The following is a 25,874-nucleotide window of genomic DNA, read 5'->3' as shown; positions in this document are numbered from 1 at the left end:
GCTGTTAGGATTTGAACTGATTACTTCAGAGGTATTGAAGATATAGTAATATTTGAGTTAAAATACAGATATTTTTACAAAAATGCTCTCTTATCCTCCTTTAGTGCTGTAAATGAAAACAAATGCTAAAATTAAGTAAATATATAGATAAATCTTGTATAAAACGGTTAATTAATACAAAATGTTTTCTTAAGCCCCGTTCACAAGAGCAGATTCGACTGATGGCGAAAGTCGGTTCTTCGAACGTACCCCTTTCACATAGCGATCATGCATTAATTGCTGTCGAATTGGAGGCCGGTGGTAAAACTCAGGGGTATCACAATTAAAAGAGTAAAAGAACTAAGGCTTCTGGGCCTCACAGGATTCTGGAAAAAAGGATCAAACTCACCTGGATCCCGCACCTAAAGGAGGTGAGACTGAAAACCCATGCTATCGCCAAAAATCTAAAGAGGATGCAAGGAGGAGATTGGAGTCTCCGACCGCACATCTTGAAGATCCTGCACTGTACGGTAATTGAAAAAATAGCAACCTACGCAGCAGCAGTCTGGGCAACTCCAATGAGCTCCAGGAAATTGAAAGTCCTAAGTAGCATACAAAGACCTTATGCACTTTCCCATTACAAAGGCGTACGCACAACAACAACGATGGCTGCAGCAGTGCTCACGGGCATAATGCCCCTTCACATTAAAGCGGAACAAGAGGCAGCGATTACGCAAGTCCCCTTATTAAGACACCGGTCATTTTACAGGAGGCGACATTATATCCCTGCACACTTTGAAGAAAAAAGAACAGACGACTAGTTCATCCCGCAGAATATGGCAGAGGACTGCATGCGCATACCGACTACATCGCCTGCAGAGAGGATAATTCAGAAGTATGCATTTATACAGATGGCTTGAAGATTGGCAACCAGGTGGGGTGCAGTTTCATTGCCAAGAGGAAAAGGAATACTCTCGCAGCATGGAAGGGGAACCTGAAAAGAAACAACTCTGTTTTCCAGGCGGAAGCAGCAGCCCTGAAACATGCGCTGTCTTATGCAGCCGCTAACAGCCAAAATTCTTTTCGCATTTACACCGACAGGCAATCGGCCATCTTTGCAATAAGGAATCCTAATCATCTCAGCCCACTTATTGCAGAAATCCAAGCATTCCTGAGAGCTAGATCGTCGACATCTCTACTCCACATATCCTGGATTAAAGCTCATTTTGGGCACCAGTGAAATGAGGAGGCTGACGTACTCGCAAATGAGGCCGCGCAGAACATAGATTCGCAGCAAATAGAGGTGCAGCTCCTCAAAAGCAGCAGTCAAAGGACAACGTGGAAGGATGCTCTAATCCACTGGCAAGAGGACTGGGATTCCATTCCACAGGGCAGACGCACGTACGAGTTCTTCCACAGGTGTACAGACAGGTTAATTTCACACCCGCATATAACGCGCTTCGTAACTGGACACGGGCCATTTCCCTGTTGCTCTTATGATAGGCACCTAACAACTCTCAACGTCAGCGTATGTGGAGATGTGGGCAAGCCTGATCATTATCTGAAATCATGCCCACTTCCACCAGACTTCCACCACGCTCTGCCAACTACAAATACAGCCGCCTACAAAAGATTTATGGTCAAGCAACCTTCAATAGAGAGCAAAATACGACTAATGATGCTAAAACTCGAAGCGCTAGGCACTGAACTCTGCAGTGCGGAACACGATTCTCATCTAGCCATAGGAAGCATAGTAGATATTAGTATCCTTATACGAGTTAATGCAATGTCAATGCATAACTTTAATGCTCAATCTAATCGAATAGGGAAATGCATATTTTATCTTTTGTATGTATGCATGTACTATTATTGTATAATGTATAAAAATGTATATAGTTAAAAGTTGTACAATTTGCACTGGTATATGTCTGTAGAGTTTAGAAAATTTTTATTATTGTATGTATTAATGTATCGAATGCACTTTTTATGTAACGTATGTGTATGTATGCATGCATTATTAATGTATATAGCTATAAGCTGCATAATGTGCACTGGTACAGCTTTGCAATATGTCTGTAGAGGTTAGCAAATTTTATTATAGTGTAATGTTGCGCGCTTCCAACCTGCACGCAACAATAGTGGTGACTGCTGAGAACTGGAAAGTAGACAAAGTCTTGAGAAGGGTTTAAATCCCTTTTTATTCAACTTTAGAAATTACAAATGCGTGCTCTTGACGCTCACAAACTACGCCGACCCGGCGGTAAAATAAAAATAAGAAACTGAAAAGAGATAATAACTAGTGACTAACTACGAGGCTCTCTAAACGTAACTAACCTCACCGCTTTCTAAGATACCGCTGATAATTCAGCAAACTTCTGAATATTACGTTGAAAGATTAACAATCTGCCGAGACAAGCACACAGGCTGAAACGCGTGGTTCTTCAATTTCTTCAATAGCCACCTCCACGCTCGTGAAGCAAGAAAGCATACTTTCGAACTCGTTTCCCTTCTATTGAACTCAGATTACTTCCGCTGACAATTTTAATCCTTGCGCGTTCTACTAAAATTTACATACTCTGGCATTGGCAATTCCAGGGAAAAGTAAGGCTTGACAGGAAAGATAGTTTAAACTTAAAATAAATGTTAGTTAAAATAAATATAAACCCTACAATAGTATGTATTAATATATCGAGTGCACTATTAATGTATAATGTATTGTGTATAATGCATCGATATATCGAATGCACATTTCATGCTATGTATATATCAATGTAATGGACCTGTGTATGTGTTATTAATGTATAATGTAAATTCTTAGACCACAAAAAGAAAACGATGCACCAAGGAATTATCCGAATGGGACGAAAATCGGTAGAAGTGATGTACAGTCGGTCACAAAAGTATTCGAACACCGGTACCCTATCAGAAAATGACAAGATGGCGTTTTTTTTTCTCTTTCTCTCTGTGTGTCGTGTTATTCCATCCTAGGTTTTCTTCTCCCCCCCATCTTGGAAAAAACTGGAAAAAATTGGTTACGATCTCTTTTTGAATGGGGAGATGCCATTTTGAGAAAAAGCTGACGACCCTATCTTGGAGAATGAACATGACCGCTCTACACACCCTTTTACTCTCTCTCTCTCTCTTTGAATTGGGAAGCCATTTTGGGAAAAATCAGACGACCCTATCTTGGAGAATGGAAATGAACGCCTCTCCCTCTCTCTTTGAAATGGGAAGCCATTTTGGGACCCTCTATTCTTGGGGAGGGAGAAAACTGAAGTCTCCATTTCGCTGTCTCTGAATGCGGAAAGCCCTTTTGGGAAAAGCGGACCCTCTTCTTCTGATCTTGGAGAACTCGAAATGAACGCTCTACACGATCTCTCTTTGAATTCAGAAGATATTTTGGGACCTTCTAATGTTGGAAAACTGAAATGAACGCTCTACACTTTCACTCTCTCTCTCTCTTTCTCTGAAATGGGTAGCCATTTGAAAACTCCCTAACTTTGGAAAAAAACAGAAATGAACGCTCTACACCATCTGTCTTTGAAAATGGGGGGATGTCATTTTGAGACCTCCCTCCCCTAAACTTGAAAAAAAAACTGAAATGAATGCTCTACACTTTCTCTCTTTGGACATGGGTAACCCTTTGGGGACCCTCTCCTCTTGGTATATAAAAAAAAAGAACTGAAGTGAAGGCTCTACACAATCTCTCTTGGAATGGGATCCATATTTCGGGAAACGTGGATCACCTCATGCTGGAAAACTGAAGTGAACCACCAAGATTGGACTCTATATAATATTTTTTTTTAATTGACATCATGACCCTCCTCCCATTTGTTATTAAAAAAATTGTTTTTTTTTGTTTTGGTTTTTATCCCATTTCCGATGTGATTTCAGAAATGCAATTCCATAACAGTTCAATTTCATTCGAGGTTAAATGATCTAAACAGTCTTTGACCCACCCATCCATAAGATTATTTTCTTCTCCTTCCTGTTGCACCAAATTTTGTATGTCCATATAATCATTCCATACGGGAAGGGCTGGATCCTCACAAGGCTGTCTTGAAACACTTGGAGTCTCTTTGGGATGAGTGGAGGGATCTAGGATGTCTGGACCCGGCTGCAATTCTACCTCCATGATTTCTGGACCCGTTGGAACTTGTTTACCCGGCTGAAATTCTACCTCCATGATTTCTGGACCCGTTGGAACTTGTGAACCCGGCTGTGATTCTACCTCCATGATTTCTGGACCTGTTGGAACTTGTAGACCCGGCTGACATTCTACCTCTACGATGTCGGGACTTTTTGAAGCTTGTGGACCCGTCTGACATTCTACCTCTACGATGTCGGGACTGGTTGGAGGAGAAGAAGAAGAAGAAGAGGATACTAGAAGAGGTTCTGTCTGTGAGGAGTCCGAAAGAGGTTGCCTGTTTGAACAAGTCGGGGAAGAAGAAGAAGAAGAAGAAGCTTCTGGATTCTGAAGCGGATCTTGCACGCCAGGTAGGTTCCGGTAAGTCGACCGTTTTTTAAGAGGTAATTTTTTTTCTTCCTCCTCATCTTCAATCGTGATGACTTCAATTTCATTCCGTTGCCGGGTCGATTTTGTTTCGGGAAATAACGGTTTGGTCCAGCTCCTCTTATCATCTAAGGAAGGGATGGGTAAAGGTGGCGGAGGGTTTTCTTCTTCTTTTTCTTGAAACATCATCGGCGATTGGAAAGAAATCTCCTCTTTCAATTGTCTCCAAAGCGAGTACGAGCACCGATCGACGAGAAAGAGACTCTTCTGGGTCGTGACGATGAGATATTGCGTTTTCGGGGGAACGACATAGTTTTGAAAAGGTCTTAGAATATATTTCTTATATTTCATCCTGTCGCTGACTTTAAAACTTCTTTCCTGCAGATTGGGGGACGATGATTCGTAATAGGCGAGAGGAGCGGCTGTGGTTTGAACAATATGAACTTCGTCCTCAGCCGTCGTTCTCACTCCAAACGTAAAATATCGTTTCGTGAGAAAAATATTCTTCCACCGAAAACTCGTGCGCGGATCTGTATATCGCCGGTCTCTTTGAATGGGCCGTCTCAAAGCTCGATCCATCCGATTCCAAGAGAAGGGAGATTCCTCTTTCGTTTGTTGCGATTCGAATAAATTTCTGTATATATTCTGAACGAGCAGGTTGGAGGATTCAACATCTTGGTTGAAAGAAACGATCGCTTGATGAGGTGGTAAATGCGGAATAAATGTCGCACAATGACACGCCAAAAAAATTTTCAAGTTGGAGATTTGCTTTAGCGTCTTCAAATCCTCCCCGTTCGAAATCCGTTGAGTTGGAAAAACGTCTAATAGCGACATGGCTCCCAATGGAAAAGAAATGATCTCGCCCAGTACTCTCGCGTTTTTATATATAGACAAACACAGACACACATAGAGGCTCTATGACGTCAGTTTTATTTGTTTTTTTTTGTTTCTCTCTCTCTTCTTTCCAAGAAATCTTATCTCCATGACTTCTTTTTCTTTTCTTAAAAAGATGAATGTGTGTGGGAATGAGGAAGTGAAAGTAATAATTTAATAAACAAAAAATTATCCAACCAACAAAAAATTATCACCCTTTCCAATCCAAGGACGTCCAGAGATAGAGGAAGCAGGGAGAGAGGAGGAGGAGGGAAGGGAAGGTCACACTCTCTTTCTCTCTATAAATAAAAGGGGAGAGCCCCAAAGTAGTATTTTTGTCCAAGTGGATCATGAGGAGGCATCCCCGGCTCACTACGTGTATTCCTTTCAAATATAAATATATTGATCTTTCCTTTTATATCATCCAAGGAGTCGTTTACCTGAAAGCCTCCGATTTTTCAAAATGTGCGGGTTATTATACCGTGGGGAGTTATCAAAAGATGCGGGACGAATTTTTGTCCGACGAAAACGTGTTGATGGCTCGTGACATTCCACCTTTGGATGCACAAATTTTGTTAATGAAACGAGCCAAATATTTTTATACGTCCCACTTTCTAACCGTCTCGCAAATGAATAGGATTATGGATCGTCTTGAGAAGACAAAAGGGATTCTCGTTCATTTTAGTGAATGGTTGCACAAATGTTTGCACGAACCTCTCTCGATCGAGAAGACTGGGAAGAATACCTATTATATTCTTCTCGAGGACTCTCCTCGTTCGTCTCATCTTAGAGAAGCTACGACTTTTGAAAAAATCCTCGAGCAAGAAAAAATAGAATGGTGGAACAACTACCCCTTTCTCCCCGAGCATCAAGAGGAGCCTGTTCAGAAGAAAAAGAAAAAACCTTTCCAAAAGCCTATCCTCATCCTCCTCGATAATGATGGGGATGAGGAGAAACCTGTTCAGATTCCTCTCCGTTTTTCAAAACCCGTCGAGGATGAAAAACCTCTCCCTTTCTCAAAACCCCTTGAGGAAGAGAGACCCCTCGAGAAGGAGAAATCTCTCCCATTGTCAAACCTCCTCGAAGATGAAAAACCTCTCCTTTATCAAGACCCCTCGAGAAGGAGGGACCTCTTCCTTTATCAAACCCCCTCGAAGATGAAAAACCTCTCCATTTATCAAGACCCCTCGAAAATGAGGGACCTCTCGATTTGTCAAAACCCCTCGAGGATAAGGGAACCAAAACTTCTCTCTCTTTCGAAGAGGAGGAACCTCTCAATTTGTCAAGAACCCTCAAGAATAAGGGAACCGAAAATCCTCTCCCTTTCTCAAGACTTCTCGAGGAGGAGGAGGAGGAGGAGAGACCGCTCCATGTCTCAAGACAGGACCCCCCTCTATCTCTTGAGGATCCGAGGGAAACGATTCCAATTGAAAAACCATCTATCGACGATCCCCAGAAAAGGTCTTCGGAGGAGATTAGACTTCCATGTAGAAAACGAATCTGCCACAATCATCATCATCATAATAATAATAATATACCCCCTTCTCAACAACAGAATCCTACAACATTTGCAGATAAATGCATTCAAACCAATCCCTTTATAGTAACCCTTTTGATTGGAGAACCCGTGCATTAGCCTCGAAAAATAAAATAAGATTCTAGACTGTTTCTATGACCAGAATGTTAAGCCAATAGATAGGTCTAGCTCAGAATTTTTCTTTTTAAAAGAAAATAAATAAATAATCCAAAGACTATTCGTAAATATAAATGGTAAAGTCTTGAGTCGGCTGGAAAAAATTTTCAGAGCTGAGAAAAATTCTACAACTCAAAAAAAAAAAAAAAAAAAAAAAAAAAAAAACACTTTTTGTTAATTTTTATCATGTCTTAGACATGATAAAAATTAACGACCCCCTTCCCTTTTCGTCTGGGAATGTTGTCTCACTCTTTTGAAAAACAAATCGTGATTCATTCATGGAATGATTGCCATTAGAGAAAGGATGAGTCATGGTCTATTTTTAGAAAGGGTGAGACATCCTTCCCAGACAAAAAGGGAGGGTCATTAATTTTTATCATGTCTAAGACATGATAAAAATTAACCAAAAGTTTTTTTTTTTTTTATTAGAGAATTTTTATCTCACCTCTGAGAAATTTTTTTTCTCCCAGCCGATTCGAGACTTTACCATTTGTTTTTAAGAATGATTTCTCTCTGATCTATTATTTCAAAATTCCAATGCTTCAGAACCATCTATGCTGTTGAAGAAGTAACGTGATATATGTATTTTTTTTTAATGAGTTCTGTCAAGATTGAATTGTGCAGGATCGACCTTGCGAATTTCTTCTCTGTGTCTTTAAATAATAATGATACCGAACTGCTTTTTGTAGAGCGCAATGGAAAAAACCTTTTGTATGGTTAGGACAATTCATGTGTTCGATCCCATTGTATTTGAGAATCTCTTGCGTCGATCCCGAAATGCAATAAATGGATCTTTGCAACCATTTCTCTAAAAACCGCCGTTTCATTTCTCCTCGCACCCAAATCATGGAAAAGGGTTCCGTCAACATCGTTAACACCCATGGAAAATAACTGTACGGAATTTCTCCTTCGTACCACGACAAGCCGTGATAATAATCACTCGCCCACACAGCGGTTCGTTTTTCTTTCTCGGTGAGCATTTGCCATGGAAACAGGGGTTTAAATCAAATACCCCTCGAGAAGTACCGTCCAATGTGACGTAAGCCAATTCTTTCACAATAAAGGCTCCTTGAGAATCGTAGAAACCTTCAAAGTCGAGCACGAGTTCCATGTTTTTTCTTTCCAAGGTGACCTTTATTATTATTATGATGGATGTGTATTGAGATACGCACGTATTATTCAAATATTATTCAAAACACATATTATTCAAAAAACAAATATATATACGAATGTGACCTTTCCCAGAATTCATACGACCTGTCACGTGCAACCTTCTCTCTCTATATATATAAAAGAGGAGACGGCGAGAGAACGCTATCCATTTTTTCCTTCAGGACACACAGCGAGAGAGAGAGAATTTTGTTTTCTTTTTTTCCTCAATTGAAGAAGATGGACATTTTGAGTGCCAAACCTCTCAAAGATTCCTACATTGTTCTGGACATGGAATACTTTCACTGTTATGATCCAAAGACGGGAGATGTATGTTTCATCTTGAAAGAACTGGGCTACATCACTTGCGATTTAACCTTATGCGGATCCATGATTTTTCTCCCTCCTGTCCATTACGATGACTTATCGTCCCGCAATCAAGCTGTGGTCAACCAGACTACAAATAACCGACACGGCCTGCAATGGACCGAGGGTCGTCTTTCCTACGAGCATCTTCCTACAATCCTGAAAATACTGACCGAAAATGTGGAGGTGATCTACGTCAATGGATACGATAAAGCCGAATTTTTCAGCAAGCTCTGCCAGCGATCCGTTTATGAGTTTTACATCCCAGGGAAAACCGAGTGGCGGAACAAGTCGAAATGCACGCGACACCAATATTTCCAAAAGATGATTCATTGTGCCGAGAACAAGGTGAGAAATTTTCGATACCATTTGATGGAGGGTAGTTACGTTTTCCGGAAATTACATTGTTACCCCTCCGAGAGCAAAGCTGTCGAAGACGAAGAGGAGGCGGAAGAATCTCCCCAGGAGAACTCGTGCGACGATGAGGAGGAGGAGGAGGAGGATGAACTTTCTAATAATAATAATAATAATAATAAATGTCTAAGCTGGGATGCTTTAGAGACCCAAGAATATTGGTCTCAACCCTTATCTCACCTAGACCTGAAAGAGGATCCTCAAGTGTAGTCTTTGTGGTCCTCTTCTAAAATTTGGTCTTGGAGAGAACACTTGAATGTTCATGAATGAAATGGTATGTAAATCCCTAGAGAAAAAAAAATAGAAAAGAAAAGTTCCTTTTTTTTGTAATATGTTGATTTCTTTCCAATCCCATTTCTTTTCCATAACTCCACCCCAATCGACGAGAAGAAGACGAATTTTCCAAGTTACACAAGACGTAGAAATATTTCACAAGGATTTATAAATTACACGCTCCCACATGATATATGTATAGAGAGAAAAAACCCTCTGTTCTCTAGCCAATACGTCAAGACTTCCCTAAACTAAGAGAGATCATGAGTACCGAGGAAACCTTAGCAGAGCAAGTGGAAAGACTTTCAAAGAGATTAGAAGAGTTAAGACGGGATAGATTTACAGTTCCGCCGACTAAAGAGGAAACTATCATCGATTTCAACAAACCGCTGTACTTTCATCCCCTACCCCAAAGAATGAGACGAATGGACTCGCCGTTGAACAGTTCCAATGAGAAACAAAATGTCACTTATTTGAATAGCCAATTTCAACACATGAATATTTCATAAGTATTTTTTTTGTTTTTTTCCCTAAAGCGTAGGGAGATCGGATCAGTAGTTTTTCCCTTTTCATCGTCGAAAAAGATTGGGAGGAAAAATCTTTCTCAGCTCTCTCAGAAAAATTTTTCAGCCTTAAAAAAAAAAAAAAAAAAAAAAAAAACTTTTTGTTAATTTTTTTCATGTCTTAGACATGATAAAAATTAACTCTACCTCCCCCTTTTGTCTGGGAATGTTGTCTCACACTTTCTAAAATTAGACCATCACTCCTCCTTTCTTAAAGAATAGAATTCCAAGAATGGGATCTGGTCTATTTTTAGAAACGGTGAGACCCTATTCCCAGACAAAAGGCGGGTAGAGTTAATTCTTATCATGTCTAAAGTTCAGGGTCCATCCATCTTCTTATGTGAAACGGTGACCCTGACAAGATCGAGATAAACAAGTCCTGTGAGTTGTTTTGTAATCTTGACGCGATCCAAGAAAGACTTTTTATTATATTTTTTTTGAAATAGGCGGGGGGTGGGGAGAGAAAATGTTCTCACGACCCTCAGATATCTTTTCATAAATATATTTTTTATCAAAGTGTTTCTTTCATTCCGATCCTTTTAAGAGGTTGGAATGACCCTGACGTTTAGATGGGGTCGCGATCCCGACAGATGTCGCGCGAGTATAAAAGTGTGTGTCCTCCGCGAGATTTCCTCATAGAACAGAAGAAGACGTGAACTGAGCTGGTAAGTACCTTTGGTCCTATGAATATGGTTATCTATAAACTCGATTTGATTCTTAGTTTTTTTTAATAAAGATAATAATCATAACTTCATTTAAAAAGACCTTTGAAACTTCTTAACCCTTTGAAAAGAAAAATGTCTCTTTCAAGACGACGACTCTAAAACGTTTTATTGTTTCCCCCCCTTTCTATATCTTCCCTGTTATACATATATACCTTTTCGATTCTCTTTTTTGCTCCTGTTTGTGGAAGACATCACCGTATTCATCGCCATGGCGTGTTCAGAAAACTTTATCGTGCTCGATCTAGAGGGTTTCCAGTCCTACAACCACAAGAAGGGTGAATTTACCTACGTTTTAAAAGAATTGGGCTATGCGACAAAAGAATTTTTGACCGTGGGATCGTTGACGTTTACTCCTCCTCACCCCTTCCACCAACTGAGTGAAAAAAACCAAAAGACAAATGCCTGGCTGACAAGAAACCGGCACGGACTTTGTTGGAACGAGGGTCATATTCCCTACAACCATTTAGGACGCATTCTCCAATCGCTCACTCACAGCTTCTCCACGATTTATGTGGTGGGATGCCAGAAAGCTAAATTCTTTGCTAAAGCCTTGGATTATCAAAAACCCGTGACGGAAATTTATGTGCCAGATGGAATCATTTGGAAGTATCGGGAAAAATGTGCCCGACATCATCAAAGGATGAAATATTTCCATTGTGCCGAAAACAAAGTGCGCAACTATCGATGGCATATTATGGAAGGAGATTTTCATATCAATCACGTCTATCCAGACGGAACGGAGAAAGAGGAAAGGATTCAGGAGGAAGCAGACAATCCTCTGCAAGCTTTTGATAAGGCCTACGATCAGTTAGAGAAGGATCCGTCCCCAAAAGCGTACGATAACCTCATGCAGAAATGGGATAATCTGTCCTGTTTCCAAGTGATGGAACATCCGGATGAGCATACGCCTTTAAACTTGATGGGCTCTTCTTCTTTGTCGTCAACTTCCTCCAATAACTCGAGGAAGACGGAGGGTTGGGGAGACATACCTGAAAATATTCCCCATTAAGATCCAGCAGCCTGTTGGGACGAACCTTCCAAAGAATCTCATGAGACCCCCAAAATATCTTCAGAGGATCCAAAGACAAAATCCACTGAGTGTTGGGACGATGAACGGACGACTCATGCGCCAAAATCCACTAAGACTATGTCCACTGAGTGTTGGGACAATGAACGGACGACCCATGCTCCAAAATCCACTGAGACTATGTCCACTGAGTGTTGGGACGATGAACAGACGACTCATGCTCCAAAATCTACTGAGACTATGTCCACTGAATGTTGGGACAATGAAACCGAAAAGACGACAGAGAATTGGGATGACCGTTCTCAAAAGTATTTGAATTGATATATACCTAAACTCAGGAGAAAAAAATAAAGAAAAGATTTTTAGAAATAAGTAGGGAAAGGTTCTCCGCTTTCCCTATATTTATGGAAATGGACTGAGAAGAGAGAGAGACGAATCAGGAGACCAAAAAAAATGGGTCTTGGAAGGAATGAGTGCAAATGCATTCGATTCCTTCCAAGACCCATTTTTTTGGGTCCCTCTCTCATCCAATCTTGGAAAAGAACTTTGTCCTATTTTTCTAGGTCCATTCAAAAAGAAATGAATTTATCCATAAATTTTCTTAAAAGAAAAAAACAAAAAGATCCATTACCTCTTGACGGTCCAAAGTCGAGAATCATGGAAAAAGTCATCCACTCTCTCCATCCAGTCAAGCTTCTCTGTAGAAAATCTAGTAGGTGCATCTGCATTCTTGAACACCCGGCAGTTATTATTGGACGCGAAACGTCGAATGCTGAAATAGTTAACAGTGAGCCCATTCTTAAAGAAACGGGGATGTTTTATTCATCCAGTCGAGTGCGGAAAAATTTCTGAGAGCCGGAGAAAAATTTCTCTAACTGAAAAAAAAAAAAAAAAAAAAAAAAAAAAAAAAAAAAAAACCTTTTAGTCTGAAAATTGATGTCTTCAATTTTTCAAAAATTGAAGACATCAATTTTCAAATTTTCAGACTAAAAAGGGGGGTAATTTATTTTTCAGAAACTTTTCCCAGCCGACTCGATGTGAATAAAACTTTACTGTTTGTTAAGAATGTTATTTAATGGATCGATTTGAACTTATCGAGTTTCGCTTGAGTTCCGGCCGTGCTGTGGGCCCACCTGGATACAAGTTTTCCCCTTTTGGAATAGAATAAAACTTTACTGTTTTTTAAGAATGTTATTTAATGGATCGATTTCAACCTATCGAGTTTCGCTTGAGTTCCGGCCGTGCTGTGGGCAAACCTGGATACAAGTTTTCCCCTTTTGGAATAGAATTTCCGTCAAGCTAGGCTACTTTTCCTCTTTCTGCATTTTTCATGTCATTTCATTTGTATTACAATATACTGAAAACGGGCGTTCGAACTGATTTCTAGGCTATTTCTATACAAATGGAGCTCGATCCAAGAAAGAAATGATGTCTTTTTTTTATTTTGTGGACTGCCAATTTGTATTGGAATATACTGAAAACGGGTGTTTGAGTCGATTTTCAGTATATTTCAATACAAATAGAGCTCGGTCCAAGAAAGAAATGATGTCTTTTTTTTTTATTTTGTGAAATGCCAATTTGTATTGGAATATACTGAAAACGGGTGTTTGAGTTGGTTTTCAGTATATTTCAATACAAATAGAGCTCGATCCAAGAAAGAAATTATGTCTTTTTTTTATTTTGTGGACTGCCAATTTGTATTGGAATATACTGAAAAGGGGTGTTTGAGTCGGTTTTCAGTATATTTCAATACAAATAGAGCTCGATCCAAGGAAGAAATGATGTCTTTTTTTTATTTTGAGGACTGCCAATTTGTATTGGAATATACTGAAAACGGGTGTTTGAGTCGGTTTTCAGTATATTTCAATACAAATAGAGCTCGATCCACCAAAGAAATGATGTCTTTTTTTATTTTGTGGACTGCCAATTTTGTATTGGAATATACTGAAAACGGGCGTTCACGTCGGTTTTCAGTATATTTCAATACAAGTGGAGCTCGATCCAAGAAAAAAATGATGTCTTTTTTTTTATTTTGTGGACAACCAATTTTGTATTGGAATATACTGAAAACGGGCGTTCACGTCGGTTTTCAGTATATTTCAATACAAATGGAGCTGGATCCAAGAAAAAAATGATGTCTTTTTTTTATTTTGTGGACAGCCAATTTTGTATTGGAATATACTGAAAACGGGCATTCACGTCGGTTTTCAGTATATTTCAATACAAATGGAGCTGGATCCAAGAAAAAAATGATGTCTTTTTTTTATGTTGTGGACAGCCAATTTTGTATTGGAATCTACTGAAAACGGGCGTTCACGTTGGTTTTCAGTATATTACAATACTAGTGGAGCTGGATCCAAGAAAAAAATGATGTCTTTTTTTTATGTTGTGGACAGCTAATTTTGTATTGGAATATACTGAAAACGGGCGTTCACGTTGGTTTTCAGTATATTACAATACAAGTGGAGCTGGATCCAAGAAAAAAATGATGTCTTTTTTTTATGTTGTGGACAGCCAATTTTGTATTGGAATATACTGAAAACGGGCGTTCACGTTGGTTTTCAGTATATTACAATACAAGTGGAGCTGGATCCAAGAAAAAAATGATGTCTTTTTTTATTTTGTAGACAGCCAATTTTGTATTGGAATATACTGAAAACGGGCGTTCACGTTGGTTTTCAGTATATTCCAATACAAATGGAGCTGGATCCAAGAAAAAAATGATGTCTTTTTTTTATTTTCTGTGGACAGCCAATTTTGTATTGGAATATACTGAAAACGGGCATTCACGTTGTTTTCAGTATATTTCAATACAAGTGGAGCTCGATCCAAGAAAAAAATGATGTCTTTTTTTTATTTTGTGGACAGCCAATTTTGTATTGGAATATACTGAAAACGGGCGTTCACGTTGGTTTTCAGTATATTTCAATACAAATGGAGCTCCATCCAAGAAAAAAATGATGTCTTTTTTTTATTTTGTGGACAGCCAATTTTGTATTGGAATATACTGAAAACGGGCGTTCACGTTGGTTTTCAGTATATTTCAATACAAATGGAGCTCCATCCAAGAAAAAAATGGTGTCTTTTTTTTTATTTTGTGGACAGCCAATTTTGTATTGGAATATACTGAAAACGGGCGTTCACGTTGGTTTTCAGTATATTCCAATACAAATGGAGCTCCATCCAAGAAAAAAAATGATGTCTTTTTTTATGTTGTGGACAGCCAATTTTGTATTGGAATATAGTGAAAATGGGCGTTCGAGTCGGTTTTCAGTATATTCTAATACAAATGGAGCTCCATCCAAGAAAAAAATGATGTCTTTTTTTATGTTGTGGACAATCAATTTTGTATTGGAATATACTGAAAACGGGCGTTCGAGTCCTTTTTCCGACTATTTCTATACACATTCCACTATATTAAAATGATGTCATGGTTGAGTCCAAACAGAGTCGTCCCCGGATAAAGTCGTCTGCGGACAAAGTCGTCCCCGGACAACTTTATACCGAATTTGTATAGAAATATACTTAAAATGGGCTTGGAGGGGGGGGGGCGGAGTCCAAACAAAGTCGTCCCCGGACCATCTTGATGACCAGACATATTGCTTTTTCAACAGCCCGTATTATTCTGAACAAAAACGTGGAATACTTTTATAGAAAAGAGAAGAATTGAAAGTGAAAGTCAAAAAGCAAAATGGGATCGGCTGGGAAAAATTTCTGAGAGCCGAGAAAAAATTCTGAGTCAGAAAAAAAAAGAAAAAATATATAATATATATATTATATAATATATATATTATATATTATATATTATATAATATATATATTATAAATACTTTTTGTTAATTTTTATCATGTCTTCTAGACATGATAAAAATTAACTCATCCCCCTTTTGTCTGGGTATGTTGTCTCACCGTTTCTAAAAATAGACCAGAACCCAGTCTTTTCTTGGAATTTAAAAGGATGAGTCATGGTCTATTTTTAGAAAGTGGGAGACAACATTCCCAGACAAAAGGGGGGTGAGTTAATTTTTATCATGTCTAGAAGACATGATAAAAATTAACAAAAAGTGTTTTTTTTTTTTTTTTTTTTTTTTTTTTTTTTTTTACATCTCAGAATTTTTTTCTGAGCTCTGAGAAATTTTTCCTAGCCGATCCCATTTCGTTTTTCGACTTTCACTTTCAACTCTTCACTTTTCCTATCCACTGTCGCTGGAATTGTGTTCACTGGAGGCTATTTCTTTTTTTGCAATCTCGCTTTTAGTTTTCTCTGAGATTCTTTAGAAATGGCTAAACAAAGTCGTCCCCGGACCATCTTGATGAGCGAATATGTATAGAAATAGTCTGAAAATGGGCTTGAGGGCCGGTTCCTGGACGATTCCTCTACAAATTAGGCCGCATCCAGAAAAACAAAAATACATAGTTTCTTTTTGGGTGGACAGGAGATGATAAATTTCTTTTCTCTCTCTCTCTCCCAATATTGGAGGAGAGAGTGGCCCAAAAAAATGGGTCTCGGAAGGAATCGAATGCATTTTGAAATGCACTCATTCCTTCCAAGACCCATTTTTTTGGTCTCCTGATTCAACTCTCCAGTCTATGGAATAGGGAAAGCGGAGAACGTTTCCCCTTCTTTAAGCGACTGGAGACCATATCGCATCATCATCATCATCATCACCATCACCATCTCTTTCTGATACTTTTCAACGAAGGCTTGATGTCTCTGGATGATTTTGGGGAGATGATGGATCCCGAATTGAGTGATGAAAAAGAGAGGACTCTTTTTCCTTTCTTGTTCGTCTTGCACAGTCTCTCGGAGGGTGATATACGTTTCCCCGTCCTCCTCAATTTTCGTCAGAGGTCTCATGAATATTTTACACATCCAAGGGAAGAGCGACTTGTTATGCAGGGATTTCGAAGCGACGAAGGCCGCTTCATTCGAAGTGAGGACAATCTGGTTCGGTTGACCCCATTCTTTGGAGTAGTTGTCCAAATCGCCTAGTCGAAGAAAATGGTGTCGATTAGGAAAAAAGACTTGGAGAACACTCGTCGTATGCGAGACGTTCGTAGGCAAGAAAGTCAAGATATCTTTGGCATTCCAGTACAGGAATCCTAGATCCACATACGCGTGCACGTAATAGTCATCGTTATATTCCAGTTTGAGCAGCATGGCTTTTGTATTTTTTTTTCCGTTCTCAAGGCGAAACACTCGTCTGATATGAACAAGAGCTCGCTGGCGATCCATTTATATAGACTCCTCAGAGAGAGAGAGAGAGAGAGAGGGAGAGGGGAGGAGGAGGAACAAGGTTGATGAATTCTAAAATAAAAAAAAATGATAACGAAATGAGATCGGCTGGCAAAATATTTTCAGAGCTCAGAAAAAAATTCTGAAATGTAAAAAAAAAAAAAAAAAAAAAAAAAAAAACTTTTTGTTAATTTTTATCATGTCTTCTAGACATGATAAAAATTAACTCATCCCCCTTTTGTCTGGGTATGTTGTCTCACCGTTTCTAAAAATAGACCAGAACCCAGGCTTTTCTTGGAATTCTATTCTTTAAAAGGATGAGTCATGGTCTATTTTTAGAAAGTGGGAGACAACATTCCCAGACAAAAAGGGGGGTGAGTTAATTTTTATCATGATAAAAATTAACAAAAAGTTTTTTTTTTTTTTTTTTTTTTTTTTTTACATTTCAGAATTTTTTTCTGAGCTCTGAGAAATTTTTCCTAGCCGATCTCATTTCGTTTTTCGACTTTCACTTTCAACTCTTCACTTTTCTATAAAAGCATTCCACGTTTCTGTTCAGAACAGTGTCTCTCTCTACCCAAATCTGAAACCCTAGTCACGAGAGAATATGAGACTAGAAAAATAGTTTAGCTTATTGATCTAGAAAATGTCCCATGCTAGAACTCAGAATTATAATCAGAGCGGGGCTTTCCAGTATCCACTTCCAAGATTTTAGATTTGTCATGGGTGACATGTTCCCAAATTCATAAATTCTTCAATTATAGTCCCCTTCTTTGACAAATGGCTAAGAAATTCTTAAAGAATATCATGATAAAGATTTAGCTATCTATATATAACATTATGTTTTCTTTTCAAAAAAAAAATCCAGACTTGATCGAAATGGACTTTACGCACAATTTATTGTATCCCCACCTTTCCAAGATTGGTTTGAAGAAGTGATCAAAATAAATGGGTCTGGAAGGAAAAGGGTGCATTTCGAGAAAAGAAAAGAGGACCCTCGTTTTCTCGCAGTGCACCCGTTTCCTTCCAGACCCATTTCTTTTGCCTCCTCAGAACTCTCTTTCTTTTCTCCTCCCTCTCTCTCTTAAGAGGGATTGAAAGAAAGAGGCTAGATGGAAAAGTTTCTTTTTTTTTTCTTTCGAGAAGATAAAAAAAATTTGGAGGAGGAGCAAATTTTTTTTGGGTGGTGGTGGTTGTTTTTTTTTAGAAGGTGATAACTTTAGTGACATTTAAAGAGACCACCAGAGGATACGTTTGAGTCTCGACGACCTTTTCTTGACGGGGGTCTGTCTGGCAATAAGCGCTGGCATATTGTTTAGGGTAAGTAGAAGAATCCGTCATGCCTGGATGAGGCGGTATGTAGCGCACTCCCAGATTAAAGAGGGTGATGAAGGGAAATTTCTCCCCCGGATAGAGCAGTCGGTAAACGGGTTGATTGGGTACAACTCGAACCAGCGGCTGAGTTAAAATGCTATACACCCAGGCCAGAAGCTGATTATTTTTAGGATTATTTTCGGCCAGATGTAACATTTCTTCGCTGGAGAGGACATATCCCTCTTGAGAACTGCCCAGACTCTCAAGATCTTTTATTTTCCTGAAGACGTGGTGTTCGTCGAAAAACACGGAGAGAATGTCCCAGGTTCTTTTACTGGAAGTATGAATCAGAGGCAAAATGTCCGTAGCGTTCCAAAACAATCTTCCGTCATCCACATAACAGCGAATGCTCACAAACTCATTATATAAGACGCGGATCATCATCTTGAGTAGTAATATGGATACGCACAGCAGTCTCTCTCTCTGGGAAATAGAGTCTGTCTTCCACTCGCCTCTCTATATATACGAGAAGACCACGTGATGGGCGACGTGACGGTTGACTTCTAGGAAAAAAAAAATCAACTTTGTCTATCTCTCTCTCTATGACCTTCTATTTTTTTCCTAAAGAACACCCCGTCACCTTTTCAAAGGTCATGGGATTGAGAGGAACGAAAGAAAAAAAAACAACCATCCTTTGTATACTACCTATGACCTTCTCCTAGAGACCCCTGTCATTTTCTTCTCGAGAGCTACGTGATGAAAGCTTTTTTTTTATTCTAAAGTTTATCAACTTTGTAGACACATGACCCCGTCACCTTCTCAAAGGCCATGTCGTATGGAATGGGACCCTTTTGGTTTTTTCTTTTGAGAAAATAAAAAATAAAACAACTCTATAATCATCTCTATAATATATATATTACTCTATAATATATATATTATATATTTTTTCTTTTTTTTTTTCTGACTCAGAATTTTTTCTCGGCTCTCAGAAATTTTTCCCAGCCGATCCCATTTTGCTTTTTGACTTTCACTTTCAATTCTTCTCTTTTCTATAAAAGTATTCCACGTTTTTGTTCAGAATAATACGGGCTGTTGAAAAGGCAATATGTCTGGTCATCAAGATGGTCCGGGGACGACTTTGTTTGGATTCCGCCCCCCCCTCCAAGCCCATTTTAAGTATATTTCTATACAAATTCGGTATAAAATTGTCCGGGGACGACTTTGTCCGCAGACGACTCTATCCGGGGACGACTCTGTTTGGACTCAACCATAACGTCATTTTAATATAGTGGAATGTGTATAGAAATAGTCGGAAAAAGGACTCGAACGCCCGTTTTCAGTATATTCCAATACAAAATTGATTGTCCACAACATAAAAAAAGACATCATTTTTTTCTTGGATGAAGCTCCATTTGTATTAGAATATACTGAAAACCGACTCGAACGCCCGTTTTCAGTATATTCCAATACAAAATTGGCTGTCCACAACATAAAAAAAAGACATCATTTTTTTTCTTGGATGGAGCTCCATTTGTATTGGAATATACTGAAAACAACGTGAATGCCCGTTTTCAGTATATTCCAATACAAAATTGGCTGTCCACAAAAAATAAAAAAAAAGACATCATTTTTTTCTTGGATCCAGCTGCATTTGTATTGGAATATACTGAAAACCAACGTGAACGCCGTTTTCAGTATATTCCAATACAAAATTGGCTGTCCACAAAATAAAAAAAAGACATAATTTTTTTTTGGATCCAGCTCCACTTGTATTGTAATATACTGAAAACCAACGTGAACGCCCGTTTTCAGTATATTCCAATACAAAATTGGCTGTCGACAAAATAAAAAAAAGACATCATTTTTTTCTTGGATCCAGCTCCACTTGTATTGTAATATACTGAAAACCAACGTGAACGCCCGTTTTCAGTATATTCCAATACAAAATTGGCTGTCCACAACATAAAAAAAAGACATCATTTTTTTCTTGGATCCAGCTCCACTTGTATTGTAATATACTGAAAACCAACGTGAACGCCCGTTTTCAGTATATTCCAATACAAAATTGGCTGTCCACAACATAAAAAAAAGACATCATTTTTTTCTTGGATCCAGCTCCATTTGTATTGAAATATACTGAAAACCGACGTGAACGCCCGTTTTCAGTATATTCCAATACAAAATTGGCTGTCCACAACATAAAAAAAGACATCATTTTTTTCTTGGATCCAGCTCCATTTGTATTGAAATATACTGAAAACCGACGTGAATGCCCGTTTTCAGTATATTCCAATACAAAATTGGCTGTCCACAAAATAAAAAAAAAGACATCATTTTTTTCTTGGATCCAGCTCCATTTGTATTGAAATATACTGAAAACCGACGTGAATGCCCGTTTTCAGTATATTCGAATACAAAATTGGCTGTCCACAAAATAAAAAAAAAGACATCATTTTTTTCTTGGATCCAGCTCCATTTGTATTGAAATATACTGAAAACCGACGTGAACGCCCGTTTTCAGTATATTCCAATGCAAAATTGGTTGTCCACAAAATAAGAAAAAGACATCATTTTTTTCTTGGATCGAGCTCCACTTGTATTGAAATATACTGAAAACCGACGTGAACGCCCGTTTTCAGTATATTCCAATACAAAATTGGCAGTCCACAAAATAAAAAAAAAGACATCATTTCTTTGTTGGATCGAGATCTATTTGTATTGAAATATACTGAAAACCGACTCAAACACCCGTTTTCAGTATATTCCAATACAAATTGGCAGTCCTCAAAATAAAAAAAAGACATCATTTCTTTCTTGGATCGAGCTCTATTTGTATTGAAATATACTGAAAACCGACTCAAACACCCGTTTTCAGTATATTCCAATACAAATTGGCAGTTCACAAAATAAAAAAAAAGACATCATTTCTTTCTTGGACCGAGCTCTATTTGTATTGAAATATACTGAAAATCGACTCAAACACCCGTTTTCAGTATATTCCAATACAAATTGGCAGTCCACAAAATAAAAAAAAAGACATCATTTCTTTCTTGGATCGAGCTCCATTTGTATAGAAATAGCCTAGAAATCAGTTCGAACGCCCGTTTTCAGTATATTTTAATACAAATGAGATGAGATGAATAATGCAAAAAGAGGAAAAGTAGCCTACCTTGACGGAAATTCTATTCCAAAAGGGGAAAACTTGTATCCAGGTTTGCCCACAGCACGGCCGGAACTCAAGCGAAACTCGATAGGTTGAAATCGATCCATTAAATAACATTCTTAAAAAACAGTAAAGTTTTATTCTATTCCAAAAGGGGAAAACTTGTATCCAGGTGGGCCCACAGCACGGCCGGAACTCAAGCGAAACTCGATAAGTTCAAATCGATCCATTAAATAACATTCTTAACAAACAGTAAAGTTTTATTCACATCGAGTCGGCTGGGAAAAGTTTCTGAAAAATAAATTACCCCCCTTTTTAGTCTGAAAATTTGAAAATTGATGTCTTCAATTTTTGAAAAATTGAAGACATCAATTTTCAGACTAAAAGGGTTTTTTTTTTTTTTTTTTTTTTTTTTTTTTTCAGTTAGAGAAATTTTTCCGCACTCGACTGGATGAATAAAACATCCCCGTTTCTTTAAGAATGGGCTCACTGTTAACTATTTCAGCATTCGACGTTTCGCGTCCAATAATAACTGCCGGGTGTTCAAGAATGCAGATGCACCTACTAGATTTTCTACAGAGAAGCTTGACTGGATGGAGAGAGTGGATGACTTTTTCCAAGATTCTCGACTTTGGACCGTCAAGAGGTAATGGATCTTTTTGTTTTTTTCTTTTAAGAAAATTTATGGATAGATTCATTTCTTTTTGAATGGACCTAGAAAAATAGGACAAAGTTCTTTTCCAAGATTGGATGAGAGAGGGACCCAAAAAAATGGGTCCTGGAAGGAATCGAATGCATTTGCACTCATTCCTTCCAAGACCTATTTTTTTGGTCTCCTGATTCGTCTCTCTCTCTTCTCAGTCCATTTCCATAAATATAGGGAAAGCGGAGAACCTTTCCCTACTTATTTCTAAAAATCTTTTCTTTATTTTTTTCTCCTGAGTTTAGGTATATATCAATTCAAATACTTTTGAGAACGGTCATCCCAATTCTCTGTCGTCTTTTCGGTTTCATTGTCCCAACATTCAGTGGACATAGTCTCAGTAGATTTTGGAGCATGAGTCGTCTGTTCATCGTCCCAACACTCAGTGGACATAGTCTCAGTGGATTTTGGAGCATGGGTCGTCCGTTCATTGTCCCAACACTCAGTGGACATAGTCTTAGTGGATTTTGGAGCATGAGTCGTCCGTTCATCGTCCCAACACTCAGTGGATTTTGTCTTTGGATCCTCTGAAGATATTTTGGGGGTCTCATGAGATTCTTTGGAAGGTTCGTCCCAACAGGCTGCTGGATCGTAATGGGGAATATTTTCAGGTATGTCTCCCCAACCCTCCGTCTTCCTCGAGTTATTGGAGGAAGTTGACGACAAAGAAGAAGAGCCCATCAAGTTTAAAGGCGTATGCTCATCCGGATGTTCCATCACTTGGAAACAGGACAGATTATCCCATTTCTGGATGAGGTTATCGTACGCTTTTGGGGACGGATCCTTCTCTAACTGATCGTAGGCCTTATCAAAAGCTTGCAGAGGATTGTCTGCTTCCTCCTGAATCCTCTCCTCTTTCTCCGTTCCGTCTGGATAGATGTGATTGATATGAAAATCTCCTTCCATAATATGCCATCGATAGTTGCGCACTTTGTTTTCGGCACAATGGAAATATTTCATCCTTTGATGATGTCGGGCACATTTTTCCCGATACTTCCAAATGATTCCATCTGGCACATAAATTTCCGTCACGGGTTTTTGATAATCCAAGGCTTTAGCAAAGAATTTAGCTTTCTGGCATCCCACCACATAAATCGCGGAGAAGCTGTGAGTGAGCGATTGGAGAATGCGTCCTAAATGGTTGTAGGGAATATGACCCTCGTTCCAAAGAAGTCCGTGCCGGTTTCTTGTCAGCCAGGCATTTGTCTTTTGGTTTTTTTCACTCAGTTGGTGGAAGGGGTGAGGAGGAGTAAACGTCAACGATCCCACGGTCAAAAAATCTTTTGTCGCATAGCCCAATTCTTTTAAAACGTAGGTAAATTCACCCTTCTTGTGGTTGTAGGACTGGAAACCCTCTAGATCGAGCACGATAAAGTTTTCTGAACACGCCATGGCGATGAATACGGTGATGTCTTCCACAAACAGGAGCAAAAAAGAGAATCGAAAAGGTATATATGTATAACAGGGAAGATCTAGAAAGGGGGGGAAACAATAAAACGTTTTAGAGTCGTCGTCTTGAAAGAGACATTTTTCTTTTCAAAGAATTAAGAAGTTTCAAAGGTCTTTTTAAATGAAGTTATGATTATTATCATTATTAAAAAAACTAAGAATCAAATCGAGTTTATAGATAACCATATTCATAGGACCAAAGGGACTTACCAGCTCAGTTCACGTCTTCTTCTGTTCTATGAAGAAATCTCGCGGAGGACACACACTTTTATACTCGCGCGACATCTGTCGGGATCGCGACCCCATCTAAATGTCAGGGTCATTCCAACCTCTTAAAAGGATCGGAATGAAAGAAACACTTTGATAAAAAATATATTTATGAAAAGATATCTGAGGGTCGTGAGAACATTTTCTCTCCCCACCCCCCGCCTATTTCAAAAAAAAATAATAAAAAGTCTTTCTTGGATCGCGTCAAGATTACAAAACAACTCACAGGACTTGTTTATCTCGATCTTGTCAGGGTCACCGTTTCACATAAGAAGATGGATGGACCCTGAACTTTAGACATGATAAAAATTAACTCTACCCGCCTTTTGTCTGGGAATAGGGTCTCACCGTTTCTAAAAATAGACCAGATCCCATTCTTGGAATTCTATTCTTTAAGAAAGGAGGAGTGATGGTCTAATTTTAGAAAGTGTGAGACAACATTCCCAGACAAAAGGGGGAGGTAGAGTTAATTTTTATCATGTCTAAGACATGAAAAAAATTAACAAAAATTTTTTTTTTTTTTTTTTTTTTTTTTTTTTTTTTTATGGCTGAAAAATTTTTCTGAGAGAGCTGAGAAAGATTTTTCCTCCCAATCTTTTTCGACGATGAAAAGGGAAAAACTACTGATCCGATCCCCTACGCTTTAGGGAAAAAAAACAAAAAAAATACTTATGAAATATTCATGTGTTGAAATTGGCTATTCAAATAAGTGACATTTTGTTTCTCATTGGAACTGTTCAACGGCGAGTCCATTCGTCTCATTCTTTGGGGTAGGGGATGAAAGTACAGCGGTTTGTTGAAATCGATGATAGTTTCCTCTTTAGTCGGCGGAACTGTAAATCTATCCCGTCTTAACTCTTCTAATCTCTTTGAAAGTCTTTCCACTTGCTCTGCTAAGGTTTCCTCGGTACTCATGATCTCTCTTAATTTAGGGAAGTCTTGACGTATTGGCTAGAGAACAGAGGGTTTTTTTCTCTCTATACATATATCATGTGGGAGCGTGTAATTTATAAATCCTTGTGAAATATTTCTACGTCTTGTGTAACTTGGAAAATTCGTCTTCTTCTCGTCGATTGGGGTGGAGTTATGGAAAAGAAATGGGATTGGAAAGAAATCAACATATTACAAAAAAAAAAGGAACTTTTTTTTCTATTTTTTTTCTCTAGGGATTTACATACCATTTCATTCATGAACATTCAAGGGTTCTCTCCAAGACCAAATTTTAGAAGAGGACCACAAAGAGTACACTTGAGGATCCTCTTTCAGGTCTAGGTGAGATAAGGTTTGAGACCAATATTCTTGGGTCTCTAAAGCATCCCAACTTAGACATTTATTATTATTATTATTATTATTAGAAAGTTCATCCTCCTCCTCCTCCTCCTCATCGTCGCACGAGTTCTCCTGGGGAGATTCTTCCGCCTCCTGTTCGTCTTCGACAGCTTTGCTCTCGGAGGGGTAACAATGTAATTTCCGGAAAACGTAACTACCCTCCATCAAATGGTATCGAAAATTTCTCACCTTGTTCTCGGCACAATGAATCATCTTTTGGAAATATTGGTGTCGCGTGCATTTCGACTTGTTCCGCCACTCGGTTTTCCCTGGGATGTAAAACTCATAAACGGATCGCTGGCAGAGCTTGCTGAAAAATTCGGCTTTATCGTATCCATTGACGTAGATCACCTCCACATTTTCGGTCAGTATTTTCAGGATTGTAGGAAGATGCTCGTAGGAAAGACGACCCTCGGTCCATTGCAGGCCGTGTCGGTTATTTGTAGTCTGGTTGACCACAGCTTGATTGCGGGACGATAAGTCATCGTAATGGACAGGAGGGAGAAAAATCAAGAATCCGCATAAGGTTAAATCGCAAGTGATGTAGCCCAGTTCTTTCAAGATGAAACATACATCTCCCGTCTTTGGATCATAACAGTGAAAGTATTCCATGTCCAGAACAATGTAGGAATCTTTGAGAGGTTTGGCACTCAAAATGTCCATCTTCTTCAATTGAGGAAAAAAAGAAAGCAAAATTCTCTCTCTCTCGCTGTGTGTCCTGAAGGAAAAAATGGATAGCATTCTCTCGCCGTCTCCTCTTTTATATATATATAGAGAGAAGGTTGCACGTGACAGGTCGTATGAATTCTGGGAAAGGTCACATTCGTATATATATTTG

The sequence above is a fragment of the Stegodyphus dumicola genome, chromosome 3 (genome assembly GCF_044657685.1).
Source record: "Stegodyphus dumicola isolate Sdum_Otavi_A_Nest chromosome 3, ASM4465768v1".
Taxonomy (NCBI): Eukaryota; Metazoa; Arthropoda; class Arachnida; order Araneae; family Eresidae; genus Stegodyphus; species Stegodyphus dumicola.
Note: the sequence above shows the minus strand (reverse complement) of the source record.